The 17,492-nt window shown below is 42.8% G+C and overlaps 1 protein-coding gene across 1 annotated transcript in view; it reads left to right on the top strand.

Annotated features, from left to right (window-relative positions):
• The window catches only part of raraa (retinoic acid receptor, alpha a), a 143,225-nt gene that overhangs the window by 13,011 nt on the left and 112,722 nt on the right, over window positions 1–17,492 (top strand). The window contains exon 2 of the mRNA XM_085361298.1: window positions 5,299–5,348. The gene's annotated coding sequence lies outside the window, so the exon portion shown is untranslated. The remainder of the gene's footprint in view (window positions 1–5,298; window positions 5,349–17,492) is intronic.

Here is a 17,492-nt window from a genome sequence, read left to right as displayed (position 1 = left end):
CCTGATAATGTTGGGAGCTGGCTCCTTGCCTGAGCTGGTTGGATTTTAAAAAAGAAAAAAAGGGAGAAAAAAGCTCTGTCTCCAGTGACCACTCCAGCATTGCACATCCTACATAGTGGCCCAGATTTTTTGCGGTCCCTCAGTAAAACAGCTCTTGTTTTTTGGGGGAGCTTTGGAAGTGGATGGCGAATGTCTATTTCAAAGGGTAACCCTCAGAAGGTGAAAAGTGCAACACAGGTAGGAATAACAATGAGTGCAGCTTAATAACGGCACCATTGTGACGCCAGGCTTTCTGGGTTCACAGATAGGCCATTGCACCATCCTTTCCCCCCCTTCGTGCTTAAACGTTCCACATGAGACTGATTGAGCCGTTTCGTCCTGCTAAGCTGCGTGAAGAGTGCTACTTTTATAATGGAAGAATACTGCTAAATCAAGGCTTGACAAATCTGCTTTCTCCATGTCCTCACATTGAGGGTTGGCGGATTAGGTGCTAATTTTAGTGCCACTTATTTCTTCAGCTGCTTTTAAGAATTAGTTCCAAATAACAGAAAAAAAGTGTGGAGCAAAAAATTGGGAGGGGAGGGAATTGTCTATTGTCAGAGGAAGCAAGGCTGTGGAAAACGGATTGTCTAGTGGCAGTGAGGGCTCTTTGCATAAGAGGTGAAATTTACATACAAATCTCCAGTTACAAAAACAAAAAACTCAATTTGTGGCAGTTGAGTAGAGGGGCAGCTGTTAACAGAAATCTTTGAGGAGTATTTCAGTCCCACTACACTGTGCCTCGAGTGACTCCATGAGATCACAAAGTCAGTTGGTGTTTTGAAAAAAGCCCAGACCATAAAAAATTCAGCACAGCTTTTTTCACCTTCTCTTTCCATAACAGACCCTTAGATCCAGGCTGTGTACGATTAAAGTGTGCGCTGTTAGTTAGAAGTCTGCCGTGCATTTGTTTAGCACTTGGTTGTCACCCTGCAAGTCAGCAGCAGTTAGTTCATCTACAAACAAATTTACTTTTCTGGACTTATTTCACAAATGCCCTGTTAGTTTGAACCTTTCCATCGCGCACTTGTTTGGCTATTGTGTCACATCGTCAATACCAAGCAACCATCAATACCCCACTGGAGGCAGTTGCATTTAAAACAACGGAGGACACAGCATTGGTGTGCATTCAGCACTTTTGAATAGGCGTCAGCTTATTGATTCTCCTTCAAGGTCTGCATCAATTCCTCTCTGCCCGCTCTTTTCTTGTTTGTGACAGCGGAGAGCAAATGCGTTGTGTTGAATTGGGAGGTAAGGGGGTGGGGGCACCCGTAAAAGGTTTGTGGCAGCTTCCACTCAGATCTGCTGCTCTTGGAGAGTAGCCCTTGACGTCGGTGACAGTATTTGGGTGTGATTATGTAATCCATCAGGGTATTACCATAAAGTGGAGTGGGGAGGGCTATCGAGGGGCTAGAAGGTAGCAGTGGCGCTGCTGCTGCTACTGCTGATCATCGTCTAGCAACTGCCCAAGGGCAGGAATGTTTTGTGTGCCGATGTGTCCGACAGGTGGCTAGGAGACGCTAATTGATTAATGATCAGGGTGATATATGAGCCCCTACGGCCAACCTTAACATAAAGGCTCAGAGCACCGGTGTCGCCCTAAATCATTTCCAACCAGGCCAGTAAACCCCAAACAGTTCCCTCATTAGCATATGAAAGACCAATCGGGAGGGAGACTGTGCCTTCTCAGCCCTTTGTAGACCGCCTATTGTCAACATCCTGAGTCTGAATTAACAGGCCAGCATTTTATGCCAGATGAATAATGACAACAAAGATGATTTTATAATAAGGGTCACTCAGCACTAATGAATGGTTAACATCACCACAATCTCAGCCTTTGTTATTGTTTGGACTTTATCCCTCCTTTTTTTTCTGTCTGTGCATGGCTTTGACCTGGGCAGCACTCACGTAAACTGATTTTGCTCATTAGAAGAGTGTTTCCTGCACTGCGTGAGATTTAGGTTCCCTTTATTTCACTACAGTTGGTAAAATATTGATGTGAAACTTGACTGAAGAAATGCGCTGCATTTTCAAAGTGTGTTACAGAAAATCTGAATCCCATATAGAGGTGAAATGATTTGCATTCTTTCTTCATGTGTGTTTTTCTTCTCTGCATCATGGAGTTGACATATTTTCCATTCAAGCAGTGTCAGATTCTTCCTGAATGATTGAACGTTAGTGGAATTCACCTGTCCCCAGATGGTCATATTTTGCACTTGGTGTTCCATATAACGCTGTCAGACTGGATTAGTCTCAATCTCTCTCTCTCACTTCCTCAGTCTCTTCCTCTCTTCCTCTCGGTCTCACTCCCTCTGGTTATTTACCATTCCACAGGGGGCCTTGCGTGACCCTCTTCATTGTTTTCTTTGGATGGCTCTGAAGGACAATAGCAGTCTGGAGCCTTGGCCTGCAATCAGTATGTGTGTGAATCTGCATCTTTCCATTGGGAGTTGTGTCCTCTTGTGTCAACAGAGGTTATGCGATCTATGTGTCACTGAAGGGGCTTTCCACCGCTCAGAGTCAGAGCCTCAAGAACAGGGGGTTTATGTTCTGTGTGTGTGTGTGTGTGTGTGTGTGTGTGTGTGTGTGTATAGGCAGCCAGCCGGTGGAATTTTATAGGACCAAGCAAAGCAAGTTAAAACAACACATTGTGTCTGTTTTAATGTGAGCTCATGACCCTCGCTGCAGGGCTGTCATTCCCAAGTAAGCACACGCTTGGAGACTGCTGGTCGTACTCAAAATCAGAGATTCTATTTGTACTGATAGTCTACGCAGGGGCGATGCTGTCACAGTGAATAAGTGAACATCCAAGGGCCGATGATAATTTTACTCGAGACTTGGACTGCTTCCCATCAAACCTTTTTAAACCTTGAACGGTTGAGCAACCCTGAGCATAGTTACAGTTGCTGAGATGCTGGGCTGTACACTCAGGATGGGTGATCCCACTGAATTATTATTTTAGACTCCTTGCGAGCTCCTGAGCACTCAAGACCTCCTATGTGTGGCGATATCAGCTTTGGTTTGAAACCACGCGTCAACAGTGACGACACCATGTTCTTCTTTGTGTTTAAGGTGAGCGTCTACAGCGACTTGCTTTCACCCATCAGCAAAGATAAAGATGCGATTACCTTGGGCTCATCCTGTCCACTCCACTCTCATCAGTGCAGGCTGGAGGCTCAGACAGACACACACACATACACAAACTCTGTCCTTGTTTCATCTTTCTAGAAATTATGCTGCTCTTCCTCTACAGGACCAGTAGGAACACATGATTTAGATACCATTCATATTCATAAACAGGAAGTAAGGGTGTGTTTAAAAAAACAAAACAAAACAGGAAATGGCACAAGGAGCTTCTGCACAAACCAACTGATGGGTAGAGGGTGGAATGGGTAATGAAACTACTTTTTTGTTATTCACAATCCACCTCAAAATGAATAACATATTTTGATATATGTGTCCATATCCTGTAGTTCTGGAAAGTGTAAGTATTGCATGTAGGGATGTACAGATTTATCACACTTGGGTGATATCTGCGTAGTCATATCAGCCTACAAACAAGATGGCAATCAATAGTGTAAGTGTTGAGCCTTTATCTGTTGTGTTATGTCACCTTTGTGCTCGCTAACTGCTTTTTACACTGCTAAAACATTATTTGGTTAAAACTAAAAAGTCTAAGGTAAAGACAAGTTCATAGGAAAAAACATCTAAAAATGAAGCTGGCTTCGAAATGCTCGTAGTCCTTTCACTTTGCCACATCTTTGACATGTGCACATGCAGGAGGAAGGTGAGCGTGTAGTAAAAGGATGTGAGCAATATTTCTTTGACCATAGAAATTGTAGACAAGCATTTGATGTTAGTTTGTAAATTTGCTTCCTGATTAACCCCAAATTAAGGTGTCTCTGAGAGCCATTTGTAATTGAGTTGTATGCAAATGAAGCCATTCTTTATAATAACCCCAAATCTTTATTTGTGTAAAAAAATAAATAAATAAATTTTAAAAATGCTATATTTAAAGCTCTGTTGTTTCACTGTCCCTGGTAGCTTGTGATAACAAATTACTGCAAAATTCATTTGCTGCCAATAAAAGGCCACTTCTTCCTCAAGGGATGGTGTTTCCCTGTTTTCTTTAGTTTTTTTCCTCCAGCAGTATCTTGACCCTTCTAAAGAGCAACTATTAGCCTGGCTGTCAGAAAAGCTCTGTTGTGCCACAGCTTGCTGTTAACTAAGTGTAAGGAACTTGCTTTCTCACTGTGACAAGTGAAGTGAAATATACCCAAACAGACCACAGTTTTAAATGTCATTGGTTTCTCTTGCTTTTGGAAAACCCTGTCCTGGTCCACAGTTCTACATTTTATTGGAGCCGGATTTGCTACCCCCCCCCCCCCCCCCTTCAGAAAGAGAGAGGATAAGCTCACTGCTTTTGACGTGAGCCAATTTTCTATTCAAATATGATTGACCGTGATTGTGTAGTTTGGCATTTACGTTGCATCCACGAAAGTGCCTTTTAACATTTACTAACCGCCATTCTGTAATTTCCAGCTAGTTGTTTTTGGTTTGAAAACAATACCACAAAGCGTTTTCCATGCTTTCTCCAGCACAAAGGTGCCATTTATCAGATAGCCTAAGTACCATGTGACTCTTTCAATGTAGATCTGTAACTAGACCTGTTAGTAAACACTTGTAATATTTGAGCAGTTTGCATAAACAAAATGGAAGCATTCATACACTTGCTGAAAACCAGAGTCATTAGATCGTTGTCTGTAGCAGCCATTCATCTGCACAGCATCGGCTAAGCTGCTCTACTATGAAAAGATGACACGCCACTTCAGATTTGTCTCTGTCTTGGCAATGAAGGCGCCTCTGTGTCCCTATTTGTGCATCAGGCTGAGGGGATTTCTAGGCCGCCACCTGATTCACATTGCTGTAATTGAGTTGTGGCCATAAGCACTACTGTGCCTGCCTAGGCCCTAGGTAATTCACACACCACAAAAGCACTGTTTTACTCCACTTTTCACATGATGTCTGGGGTACAAATGCAGCAAGTGAGAAAGTACAATCTATTGGAAAAGGGTGGGGAGATCATAGGGAGAACGAGAGGGGGGAAAAAGTGTGTAAGAGTTTTCATGTAGTAAAGCAGCTCTGCGCCAGAAAGCCAGGGAGTCACTGAGTCTGCAGCACGTGGATAAAGGACCACAAAGCTCTCGATTTCAAATCTCTCTCTCTCTCTGTTTTTTTTTTTTTTTTTCTCTCTCTCAGAGCTTAGGAGCCACAATCGATTCAAGGACGGCGAGATTGACGTTTTTGGGGTAAGCCCGAATTTGTCACTGCTTTTGACTCCGGGTAATTTTGGTTTTCCACATTTAACACTTTGTGTGTACCAATTTTTTTCGCACGCATGTCTCTATATAAGCGTTGCTCTTTGCCATATTAATGTCGTGGAGAGGTCGACTCTGTTGTCATTTGTTTTTCCCATGACACATGGTCTGCATTTCGCTGGCTGGGTAAAGTTCAAGCTTGTGGACAGCTGACTTTTTAAAGTCTTTCCAATCATTTTCACACACCCTTGCACAGACTCACACACACACTGTGCGTCTGTTTGGAGGGGGTGCTGTGTCTTGTGCCCTGCGTGCTGCTAGCATTAGGATGAGCACTGTTGCATCAGAGCTGGAGTTGGCAGCGGGGAGATTTGCCCTGTCATATTAAAGTGACAAAGACCAAACACAAACAGCCGTTCATCATTCGCTATATTGGCTTGAAGTGCACAGACCATTGCTGTGTGAATATAGATTCATTTTGGTTCTTTGTATTAGACTGGCAGCTAAATGAATACTGCTATTAGTTTATTCTTATCCCTTCTGTCATTTCATACTGTTTTGACAAATTCTTTTCATCGTAGTGAAAGAATTTTCACTACGATGAAAACAGCAATACTGCGATCTTTCAGCCAATCAAAGATCGCAGTTTGTCCTCCTCAGTCTGGTTTTGTCCTGTTTGTACAGACTTGTTTTACTCCTCTGTCCTGTCCCGTCTTGTCCCATTCTGTCCTGGTTTTTTTTTTTTTTTTTTTTTTTTTTTTTCTAATGCTGCCAACTTATTTTCACATTTAAGATTTCTTTTTTTTTTTTTTTTTTTTTTTTTTTTGGCCTGTCCCGTTTGGCTCTTTTGCCATCAGAATTGTTGTCTAAAAGGCAAAGAAAGATGCCCAACGGATTTACTTTACCAAACTGACCATCCCAGCCTTGCCGTAATGGTCCATTTGATTCACCTTTTATTGTTTATTTTATTTTCACTTACTGAATACGGGACAGACTTGACTGGGGGAAAGAAGGGGAGAAAGAAAGAGGGAAAGAGAAACAGCTGAGAAGAGGGACGGGGGAGAAGGGCAAAAGACAAAAACCAACAGAACGGGCAGAGAAAAAAAAATGCATATATCAATCACCTGGATCACCTGCTGAGAAAGAAAAAAGAAAGCAAGCAGAAGAGAACAAGAGTAATAGAATAAACAACATCACAATGATATATGGGAATATGACAGTAAATACTAAATGTTAAACATTATTGTGCAGCACATAAGATCAACAGAACACAGTGTGCTTTGAGGTAGGAGCCAAAAAGGGTGTAGTTTGTGGGTGTGATCACCCGTGTGTACACCTGTGAGCATGGACGCGCTTGTTTTTTGTTTTTTTAAAAGGTTCCTTCATGTAATAATCTGCTAGAGGGTGTGGGGGGGCCACAGCCCCGTCCTCCAGGGCGTGAAGCAGGTGTGGAGGAGATCAAGGAGGAGATTCTGTACTGTTTTTAAACCGGCTCTTCCTGGCCTTGGGAGAAAGGTAATCTCTTCCTCTCAGACATGCACTTGCCCTCATACCAGCCTCTGAGCAAAAGCAAACTGAATGCTGTGTGTACCAGTATGCCAGCCAATACCCAGAAAAATGCAGACTCTCTCTGCAGATCACTTCCGTCATGGCATACCCACACAACAGAGATATGCTTTGTGGACAGACGCACACCCACAGAAGACGTCCGTGTGTTGTGTTTTTAGCTTTTGTAAGGTAGACACAAAAAAGGTACAAATTGAAGCTGTTCAGTTTTTTGTTTATTGCCTTCATCATGTTAACTTCATCACATTTTGTGGAAATCACACAGTTAAGCCATTACTCTGTGACTTGGCAGAGGATAGTTGCAGCCATTTTGGACTTTATCTCTGAGTTAGCAGGTTTGGGGTTTTCATCTCAATGTAAAACTATACTGAAGCTCCCCTCCCCTTCCCCCTCTGCTGCCCTCCCTCCCTTCATAATTTAGATCCAGTCTCATAAGTGGGTTGGGAAGAGGCCCCGGCAGTTGATGTGGAACACATGCCTTTAATGATTCACACTCTGTGCGGTAGGTCGGTGGTGGTTGCCGAGCCCGCTGCCTCTCCCTCCGTCTAGAGTAGGAGTCCTGTATTTTTCACAGTGTTGTTCCCTTTTTTTTTTACTCCATACATGGAAACTTAAGGGAAGTTGAAGTGCATAGCTATACACTGTTATTTACATGTAATGGTTCTTCTTAGTCTCACTCAGAGGCTGGACACAGTTGGATCTGTGTTTACCTGCCAGGCTATAACACTTTCTGTATCTTCTTTTTTTTCTTGTTGATGAAACTTCATGGAGTGAACTGCTGACTCCAGTGGCTCTAATGGTAATTTCTCTCCTGTCATTGTGGTAAATCTGGCTATAAGTTTTGGTGCGATTATGTTGCTGTTCCAATTTTTCACTATCGAATAACCGATCTAAATCGTCGGCTAAACTACTTCGAGCTCAGTTAATGTGTTGTGCTGCCAAGCTCATTTACTGTAAGGCGTTTGACTAGCAAGACATTGCGTGGCATGTTACTTCCTCACCAAGGACAAAATAGCAGAAGTGATGCTCAATACTCCAACCACAGTGACAAATTTGAGCAATTTCACAGCGTTAATCCCATTCAAACAAATGCAGATGCCAGCTTCTGGCTGCACAGTCAAAAGTTAGTGAAACATGCCAGCACGTGGCCATCCAGGCTAACGTAAATGGCTTCCTGGGGTTTTTTGTTGTTGTTTTAAAAATTTCTTTTACTTTCACCCTCTGCTCTCAATCTCAGCCTACATCTTTCCATCCATACTTCCATCTTTTGTACCCCCTCGCCCCGCCCTAACTCTTCCTGTGTCGCACCATCGTGGGTCCCACATCTAGTTTTGGTGCCTTGTCTCACTACTCCTTTCATCACCTGCTCATGGGAACACACTGCGTCACCTACCACACAGTGGACATTACACATGTATGATACAGAGACAAAAAATAGCTCATTCCTTTTTATCCAGAAACAAACTTGGTGAGATCTGCCGTGCTTAAATGAAAGTTTCCAACACTTGCTGACCGCGCCGGTCAAATTAGGCTGCTCGTGCGTTGGCTATGTCACTCTAAAGCTCTGTATTAATGTGCTAAAGTGTTGCAGTTATTGATTCACTGGAAGCGGTACATCATATTTTTGTAATGATTTGGGAAAATGTGCATGCGTCGTTGGAAGTCGCAGTGCTCTTTTGCATTAGTGGGAGAGTAATTTCGTTTTAGCTCTTTTTCCCACAAGTGCTTGGATTAATGCCCACGAGTTTACCAATCCTGTTTACTATGTTTTTATGTGGTGGTGCTCAGTTTTTACAATACCCATTATCCACGAGCCTAACAAAGTGCCACTCATAAAGTGTTGCTTTAATGAAACTATGCTTTGTGCTGTTTTATGCACTGTGTTTTGCGAAAATTGGTGTTAATCTGTTTGGGGCTCATAAATTAAGCCTTTTGTTAGAACATGTTTTATGAAGTTCGTTGCTCTCAGAGCTGCTTTTGGAACAACAGATGGAGTGTTTGAAGTGTGTGTGAGCGCTAAAATTGATGAAGAGACCTCCCTGGATTTGAGTATTGCTACAAATCACTACTCGATACTGGATGCAGAAACCCCCAGTCATTCTATGCGAGAGGGCGTAGCTAACAGTACTGAGTAGTCTGCAGTTCCTCTTTGGGGCGCCTCCTGACAGGAACTTGGCAGCAAGGAAACATAAACAAATTCCCTGTGGTGGGCTGGCAGGCTGGGCGGCGCGGTCCCCCCCCCCCCCCATTACCATACATGCACAGCAAAGCGCAACCCAGCTCAGGCTAGCATGCTCAGCTCAGAACCCACAAGCGGTGAGAAATAGATCTTAAAGGGACAGGTGCTGCTGGCTTTCCATCATAGGGCACAGGGCCACTCTGTATTTGCAGTCTGTTTTCATTGTGTTGTTCTAGACTGACAGCGGTGTGTGTTACTCCTCCTGCACAAACCCCTGACAGATCCAAAAAAACACCTTTCATGCTTAGGGGAGGGGAACTGTAGCCAGGGGTCCCCGAATTTGTGCTGAGTGAGCAAAAAGCCAAAGCAAGGATGATGTAATGATGGCAGCGATGGCGGTTGGGGGAGATCGAAGCGAATGCAGTTGTTGCAATCTGGAATGAAAGAGAGAGGGGACACGATGGCTAAAGTAGTCATAACGTATACCCAAACAGTTGCACAACCAAAAAATGCATTGTGTTGCACATGTTGTATTTATGCATTTGTGTGCAGAAAAAAACTCAGATGTCTGCAGTTTTCTCTTTCTTTTTCACTCACCCTCTTCAAACACAGTAGTGTATTGTGCAGCCTGACCTGGTCCCTGTCCAAAGGCAAAGAGAACCCAGATTGCTGAAACAGAGGGGCCACTAGTAACAGGCTGGCCAGGCTGTAGTTGTTATAGCCCGCTGTGGCCTTCCAAACCAACAGGGACTTCTGGCTGAGGCCAGAAACTCTGTGTGTGTGTGTGTGTGTGTGTGTGTGTGTGTGTGTACACTTGAGTATTCTTTTTGATCAACCACAGAGGAGGTTTTTGGACAAGACTTGCAGGAGCCGACATGGCACCTCAGCGCAGTTTCAGAAGTACTGGTAAAGGCATTTGCCTGACTTTTAATAGTCCTTCTCCATAACATCATCCAAATGCACTATTTTCAACCGTCCTTTAAGGGCGGTGCTCCTGGAGCAGGCGAGTAGGAGGAGAAGACCCTTCGCCTCCTTCAGTTCTCACTAGGAGGATTAAATGCCTCGGTGGTTTCAGTCATCTGCTTCAGCAGCTCGTCTGTGTGCTCTCACATGTGATTAGCACCTGTAATAATGTGGAATAGTGGCACACTAAAGTACTTCAACAGGCTGGATTTTCTGTCTGTCTTGGGGTGGGCATTAAATGAAATATGTTCAATGTATTCTGCATGGGATATACTAGATGGCTGTATCCTTAACACTAGTACAAAGGGTTTTTGTTTGCAGGTTTGTTTTTTTTAAAAACAGATTCTCTAGTTCTTTCCTGTCGATCTCTCTTTCACACACACAGGCACAAAAAGAAAATCACATTTCCCCTGCATATCTAGGCGAGTGTGTACGTAGCTGGACAGTCGGGCTTTTCCCTCATGTTGAAACATGTGTCAGCGTTTACAACTTTAATGAGATGATTAAGCGAGACTATCATTCTGGTCATGAAAAGAAAAGAAACAAAACAAAACACAAAGAGTGAATTCTAAGAGGTAATCTTATGTTCTCTCCAGAGCTTTTCTCACATAATCTTGGGGCAGTGTCTGCAGAATCAAGTTGGGACACTATCCAAGTTGTCTTTTCTCAGGTGTAGCTCCAGCCACAATCTCACTACTGGAAATGCTCCATTAATGTGCACTGTTGTCACAGATCGGCACAGTCGGACTTCATGTAGAGTTGCTGTGGAACTGTAAGGCTAAAGACTGCTGATTGTCTGTCTCTGACATTTGTGTTTTCACCTCTTAAGTCTGGCTGGTTATGTCTAGAAAAATTCAGAGTTGCATTGCTCAAGTTTGATGTCAGCAAAAAGAAACTATTGTGATTAAGTTGACATGCTAGCTTGAAGTGTCTCACTGATATAGGGAAGCACACCTCTCAGTCTGCGGTCTGTCTGCGTCTTGCTTGCGTGCCAACCACTTCCAGGGCTGAGCTTTTTTAAATTTTTTGTGACTCTGTGCCTGACAAGTGAGAGTGAAAGATAATTATTTATTCTACTCATAAACACCAATGAGCAGCAATGCTCATAAACAGCAGCTCACATGTACAAAGTTAAAACTGTGATTTTTTTTTTTTTTTTTTCTTTCAGCACCAAGCTCTGAGAGGACAAGCTCAATTGCACAAGATTTTATAATGATGAATGATGACCTTAGTTTCTTTTGTAATGTTTTAATTAGACCTTTAGACTAACACATGATAGAACCCAGTCAATTGACATTGATTACTGCATTATGTATTTGTTTTAAATGTTGATTAGCGGGACATATTGGTCAGTATTGTGTGCATTTTTTCAAAGTATTCATCCAGACGCTAGAATAAATGCAACAAGGTGGGACGATCGAAGGGGAAAGTCAGGTGTGACTATGACATGTGGTTGACAGGTCACAGCTGAAGTCACATCTGTTTGTGCTCACAGAACATTATTGTAATGCAGCTGAACTGAAAACAAAGCTGTTTTCATTCCAATACCTTCCTGTTTTTGTTGTAATATGACTGATATGAAAGGTCGCCCACTGAAGCTAATGTAAAGCAGCCTTTATATTTTTAGACCCTTTTTCAGACTACTTCTCTTCAGTCCTGATTTTATAACAAAGAAGCTGTCTGATTGAAATCAGCACTGACTCACAGTGTTGGCTGCTCTGCTGCTCTGTTTCACCTGTATTTACAAGCAAAATTACCAAGTTTCTTGTTGTCACCTCATTGATGGTTCATAGTCAGTAGTGTATTTGTAGGACTTATGTGAAATCTGTTTAGTAAAAGTCACAATCAAGTGTGTAGTTTAAAAAAAAAAAAAAAAATGTAGATGCACACTCATTCAGCTGTACATAGCAAACACCGATGGGCCCCTCTGAGCCAGGAAAGACCTTATATCTAAAACTATTTGGGAGTATAAAGTTGTGGTCACAGTGGTTATTTTCAGCCTAGTGAGTGGCAATAATGGCTTAAGCATTAATTTATTTTTTTTTTAAATTTGTACTGCATGCATATCAACCCTTTCCACGAGTAATTTCACCTGCGTGCAATTGCGGTGGGCCAGTTGCACAGCTGAAATGACTGGTAGAGTAAACCTTTATGCAAAATCATTGTGGACTTCTTAAGAACATGTAAAAACAGGAAGTGTCGGCGATTATGTCACTGCCACATATTTTGTGGAAGTAACAATGCTGTCGTTTTCCCCTATTGCTCGCGCGCATTCATGTGCGAGAATAGAACAGTCAGTGCTCTCTGCAAACAGCAGAGCTGGGGGGAGGAGGGGGGGGGGAGTGGAGGACGAGGAGGGGCTGACAGAAAGTCTTAGGATCAAGCTGTTCCACTGACAGAGCACTGTGCAGGCTGAACTGGTGACAGTGCACTGCACAGGGAGAGACTGTTTAAAGGAATGTGGAGGAAATGGAGAAGATGGCACCAAAAGTGAGTTAAAGTTCCCCCTCCTCCCTCACAGGAAGACTATATGAGAACAGTGAAACTTGGAGATTAAGAAAAGGTCTCTTGGAATAGTTTGGGTGTGCATGCACATGTATAGTATGTAAAGCTCTTCTGTTGTGTGTGCGTATGTCTCAGTACTCACGGGGAGTAAGTACATTCTCACACCGATGAGGTGAAAAAGACAGCATCAAGACCCTCAGATGTATCTTCTCCCCCGTTGCACTCTCTTATGTCCCACTAGGCACATCTCTGTAACGGCCCTTTATCGATCCCAATGCCTCCTTGTTTGCACTCAATCCACATCGATCGGCACCTCGCAGGGTCTCAGAGGGCTGCTACACAGCCTGTTGCCGTGACACACTGTGCGTCTATACTGTGTGTGCATGTGTGTAAAACAGTGCGTGTTTGTTTACTAGAAAAGAAGCCCTGCCTTCATATGTCTGGAGTGCGTAGGGCTGTGAGTGTCCGTCCAGTCTTTCTGTCAAGCCTTCCTGGGCTCTGTTAATGTGGCTGGAGACCTTCAGTAAAATCGCTCCGCTGTAGCATGGAGTGAAGGCCTCGCTGTCATTAAATCGTGAACGATTCAGGGCTCCATGTCCAAAACCTTGCAGCATGAAGACCTAAGCAGCCGGCATAAAAAGACGCACTTAGTAACTCTGCAGTCTTGAAAAAAGAAAGAGATAAAAATGACTCGCATGTTTTTCTTTCTTTCTTTCTTTCTTTTTTTAAGAAAACCCTGATTAATCAGTCAAGCCACATGAAAACTTTGCTTGTTATTGTTGCTACTTGATTGATTGAAGTCCTGGATCTGGGTCAAGCACTCCCCCCCACCACACACACACACACACACACACACACACACACCTTTTTCTCTCTCTCTCCTCTCTTCCTTGTTTTTTAACCCTCTCTGCCTTTTTTCTACCTAAATAAGAGCCAACCCCCCACGTCTCTTCCCTTTGTCTCTCATCTGGTCTTCTGTTTTTGTTAAAGGACAGTTGATTAATGGTGCCACAGACAAAGCCCATAGTCTGCTCTCAGCATGGCCTCAGATAGGGCTTCGCTCTAGGTAAACCAAAACACGTGTGCTCCGGACAGCCACTGGAAACCCCCGAGGAGTGAGCGAGAGAATAGGAGGGACCGAAGACTTTAACGACAGCACTCACTGATGTATTGTATACAGTGATGTAGGCCTTTCCTGCACACTCCAGATTTATCGAGATGAAGGAGTTGTGTTTAATATATACAGTCCCGGGCGGACATGTTCTGGGTGTTGCCTTTTACACTGCCTGTCGGTAACTAAGATTTAGTCGCACTACGCTGGCCTCTGTGTGTGTTCATTAAAGTATATACTTATCCTGCTAAGGTCTACCTCCCCTGGTGGGAAAGTGCACGTATTTACTGATCTTAATGTAGCAAAGAGTCATTTCAACACCTGAGTATTGTTTCTTGCCTGCAGGCTCCTCGGGAATGAGTGCTGTGCCCGTGACAGTCTTATAGATGAGAATTGCCTTATTGAATGATAACTGAGCATATTATCCCTGTGACTGCGCTGAGGTTTTTATCGTTAGTTGTCTTCGTAATGGCAGGGCCTGACACTCGGTGTTTGTGCCGCATTGGTATGGTCTAATTGGCTGCGCCTGCTGCCAAAGTTAAACATGTTTTCACTGGAATTATTACCTAGTAAGTATATTGGCTAATAACTCTTATGTGTTCAGTTATACTATATGGTACTGACACACTGAGCAATTCTACTCCATTTATATTCAGACCCTTTTTATACACTGTAAGCCAATAAAGACAAAGCATTCCACGCTATTGTTTCTTTAATCTTCATACATATATATATATATATATATATATATATATATATATATATATATATTTTATATTAGGGGTGCAACGATATTCGTATCGATATTGAACCGTTCGATACAGTGCTTTCGGTTCGGTACGCATATGTATCGAACAATACAACATTTGTAATTTATTTTATCAGTTTTCCTTCTGACGATGCTGTCTGTGTTGAGCGCTCAGTGAATCTGTGTTCGACTACTCCGCCTAGGCTGCACTGTCGAGCGCAGATCCACTGAGCGCTCAACACAGACAGCATAGTCAGAAGGAAGAGCGCAGGGCAAGCTAGCGAGACAGAAGTTAAGCTCTCCTTGCAACAGGCAAATTGACCCTCATTCAGATCTGGCGTTTGGAATTATTTTGGTTTTCATGTGACATATGACCCTGAAGGTAAGCGAGTCATGGACTAAAGTAAAACAGTATGTTGGATGTGCCATGCAATGCTCAATTACATTGGTGTGAACTAGTGTGTTAGCGCAGTTAGCTCGTTAACGTGTTGGCCGTCTAGCCCCATGCACGGAGCGATCGGCGGTAGCTCGTTAACGGAGATTTGCCGTGTTGTGGCGTTAAGGTCATTTCAACGAGATTAACCTGAAAGCACTAGTGGGAACACAACGAATATGACTGCACATTTACACCGACATCATCCTAGTGCAAAGACAAAAACAACAAGCATGCTACTAACTTTAGCCGAGTCATTTAGACAGCTGTTAGCACATGATTCTCCTTATGCTGCTGAGAATATAGCCCAGAAGAAGCGGATAGTATAGCTTTTATTTTGGAAAGAGCCATTTCTCTGTAATAAACTCTCTTTTCCAAAGATGAGTGATTCCTCAATCAGATACAGGGCTTGCAATATCGCTAGCCCGACGTCCTGGAGCTAGCGATTTTTTTCAGTCGGGCTACCAAAATCTATCTCTTCCCTGCCTGTCGGGCTATTGTAGGAAGGAAAAATATATGTCAATGCTTTTGTATTCTTTCAGAAATGTAGCTGGGTAATTATGTCATTGGCATCGGTGAGCCACTGTCAATATGTGACATATTGAATTCGCGTTTGAATTTGCGCTTGTTTTTTTGCTTTCACTTTGCAATCGTGCGAACTGTGTATAGAGAGCGACAGCACTGATCTGTGAGTGATGATAATTTGTGCACCAATTCCTCTGACATCGTCTTATTAATCGTTAGCTTACTATGCAAACATGACAAGTGAAATCTCCCGCAGCTTAAACATGTGAGAGGTTGATCGCGCAGAGAATCGCTGAGCTTATGTGAGTGCGTGTGTAAAAGCATTTCAGTTCTGCTGAGCCAAATAAGACAGGTCAGGGTGAAGAAGTGACAGCCAAAGAAAAGCTTACCACAAAACGGAGAAGTTATGACAAATCAGACTATAAGGCAAAAAGAAAGTGCAGCTTTATGGTTTCATGGACAAAATAATTTCTGTGGCTGCAATATGACGAGCTATATAACCAGGGCTGCACATAAGTGGTCCGCAGGTGCGCATTCGCTGTCAAAATAAAAAACGTGCACAAGGGTTAGGGTTAAATTTAAAAACTGTACTTTTGAGTTAAAATATATATTTATAATTTTAATAAATGACAAATTAAAAATGCATGAACATTTTTTTTGTATCGAAAAAATATCGAACCGTGACACCAAAGTATCGAACCGAACCGAACCGTGAATTTTGTGTATCGTTGCACCCCTAATATATATATATAGTTGTATTTGCGGCTATTATGGCTTTTGTGGCTCTATAGGTTGTGTTGATGCTGAATTCTGCTTTGCTTCTGAGAATTGCACAGAACAGCATGTGCTCCAAAAAGGCAGGGAGGTTTTACTCAGAAACCAATCGAAGAACTGTGGTAAGTTATCATCCTGTCTTGGCGAGAGTCTGCATTCATAATGACTGGAAACCAAAACATAATTGAAAATAAATTTGTATTAATCAACAAGCCTTATTATAAATTGGCCACGGGCTGATATTAGGCACAGTGATTCAGCTGACTCTCAATTTAAGCATTAATAGAATAATCAGATTTGAACTTGTGGAAATTCCCCCTTGTTTTCTCTAAATGTCACCAACCAGCAGTATGTTGGAAAAAAGCAAAGGTTTAATAACCGTTGGCTATGCGTCAAACACATGTAAGAATAGCTTAGCTGGTCAGCAAGGTCGCTATCCAACAGCAACACCAGCAGCTCTTTGTCAAACTGTGTATACCTTATGTAGAGGAAAGGTGAAGCTCTCCCAATGAGCGTGTAGCCCTCCTCCACTGCTTTTCACCCAGACGATGTACGCATGCCAGCTTCCTGTCTTTTCCAGCTCTCATACAGAATGATCCCAAAGCCTTCCTGTGGGTCTCAGAGGGATTAGCCGTGGCATGTGGACCGCCGGAAGTGGTGACAGGCTGTTCAAGCAGATTTGTTCTATAGAACCAGAAGATTTTTGTCACAGATGAGATGAGCATGTTGGGGCAGTTGGCAAATGCAATATTTACATCCCGTTGGAGGCTTGTATGGTATGGGAAGTGGAGAACATGATAAATAAATAAACTGGCGTGTTTTCAGAAGGCTGATGAGAAAATCCATTTTGGACTTTTCACAATAAACACAGGGACTGAGGCAGCGTGTTCCTTTTCCACAAGAAAGTGACTTCACTTTCGTGGGTGTCTCTGGCAGTCCTGCAGTAGAAATGTATTTTTAAACTTTTAAACTAGGTGAATTGAAACTCTGTTCATCCATACTTAGAAGCTTAAGATTTTTTCCTGATAAAAAGAAACTGCAAAGTCAACTAAATTCATGAGTGGCGACCTAAAAGCCACCCCACATCCATTTTGTTTTGTTTTTTTACAGAAATAAAGCAGAGTTTATTAAAGTGGTCCAGGTAAAATGCCATCTGTTGAGACTGAAACCTGCTGAGGGGTTCGAATCAGCGCGTTCACCTGTTGTAGGGAATCTGAAGCCAAGTGGCCCATCTTCACTTTATTAGACTGAGCGTCTGTTAGTAATTTATCCTCTGCTTTCTCTGGAAGCAAAACCAAAAGGCTCAGCTGTGGCTGTCTGTCCAGATTTCT

The sequence above is a fragment of the Diplotaxodon limnothrissa genome, linkage group LG8 (genome assembly GCF_057381915.1).
Source record: "Diplotaxodon limnothrissa isolate DT_005_m linkage group LG8, D_limnothrissa_male_GT1.1, whole genome shotgun sequence".
Taxonomy (NCBI): Eukaryota; Metazoa; Chordata; class Actinopteri; order Cichliformes; family Cichlidae; genus Diplotaxodon; species Diplotaxodon limnothrissa.
Note: the sequence above shows the minus strand (reverse complement) of the source record. Positions and strands in the feature narration are given on the sequence as shown.